We start from the raw sequence: 1,460 nt of genomic DNA, 5'->3' as shown, positions 1-1,460 counted from the left end.
ACCTGTATAACCCATACACCTGTATAACCCCATGTACCTGTATAACCCATACACCTGTATAACCTCATGTACCTGTATAACCCATACACCTGTATAAACCCCATATACCTGTATAACCCATACACCTGTATAACCCTCATACACCTGTATAACCCCATGTACCTGTATAACCCTCATACACCTGTATAACCATCTTACAACTTTAGGACCCCTATACACCTGTGTAGCCCCCATACGCCTGTATAACTGAGGACCCCACTGAGGACCCTGCTGAGGGCCCCTGATGTCCTCACACCTGTCCTCCAGGAATATCCCAGCTGGGGAATCTACAGAGCGGCTTTTCCTGTGAAATTCCCAGGAATCTCGGGCTGGGTTTATTTTTCCGTATTTTATTTCTCAACAATCATGCGTTGCCAACATGTGCCTGGTGAGTCTGCATGACACAGAGTGGGCGTGGCCCTGCCAGGGCACAGAGCGGGGTATTCCCCCACATACACAATGGGCCCCATTTATCACAATGTCTGCACTGAGAACCCAGCCAGATTCTGGGAGATTCACTAAAAGGTCTGTTCACCTAGCAAAGTGAATGTTCACACCACTTAGTAACACTGAGGTCACTTGGATTGTCCAGGAAGAAAACAAATGGCATCTGCTTGCATATGATTGGGCGATGGGGAACAAGCCAACCTTTCCATTATGGTAAGTGAATGCGCTGCTCCTCCAGTAAATGAAGCCCATGGCGGGATCGGAGGATCTGATTGGCTGATGAGTGAGATGGCAGAACATTGTCCCATGTGCAGATGAAGAAATATTGCAATAAACAAATACCAAACCCCGAAAATCTCCCAAAATCGAGAACAATGGGAATGTGGGTCATTCACTCAGCATAGTGAATGATCAGTCTGCGCCGGATTGTTCACTCAGCATAGGAAATGAAGTAAAGTTCCACTGACTTCAACCATCCAATCATGTGCAAGGAAAGTTCCATTGCTTAGGATTTCCTTGCACGTGATTGGCTGATAAAAAGCTGAGCTGTCTTTTAGTAAATCCCCCGCTGTGTGGACGCCTCTGTCTGACTGAATGATGCTTCATACCAAACATTCACACAGCCCAGAGATTCACCAACATCCAATCTCTCCATTCACACCCAGAGAAATGATCAGACCAATAAATTACCCCTGGCATTACCCGCACTGGGTACATATGTGTGTGAATGCCTCTATACCCCACCCTGTGCCCGGCGCCCTCCTTGGTGCAAAGAAATTCCCAGAGAATGGAAATTGTGTACAGGGGCCACAGAGGGAGAAGGAGGAAACCTCAGAGATCATCCGGGGCCCACACATGGTCCATGCATTCCTGTAATGTATACTGGTCACATGACCAGCGCTCAGATATACAGGAGGGGAGTGTGGGGGGTATGACAGGGGGCAGTATGTACAGGAGAGGAGTGTGGGGGGTAT

The 1,460-nt window shown here is 48.0% G+C and overlaps 1 protein-coding gene across 4 annotated transcripts in view; it reads right to left on the bottom strand.

Moving 5' to 3' along the window:
* Positions 1–1,460, bottom strand: part of IL34 (interleukin 34) — a 21,921-nt gene that overhangs the window by 6,863 nt on the left and 13,598 nt on the right. The gene's annotated exons all lie outside the window — the stretch shown is intronic.

This window comes from Pyxicephalus adspersus, chromosome 9, assembly GCF_032062135.1.
Source record: "Pyxicephalus adspersus chromosome 9, UCB_Pads_2.0, whole genome shotgun sequence".
NCBI classification, from domain to species: domain Eukaryota; kingdom Metazoa; phylum Chordata; class Amphibia; order Anura; family Pyxicephalidae; genus Pyxicephalus; species Pyxicephalus adspersus.
This window is presented reverse-complemented; position numbering and strand designations above follow the sequence as displayed.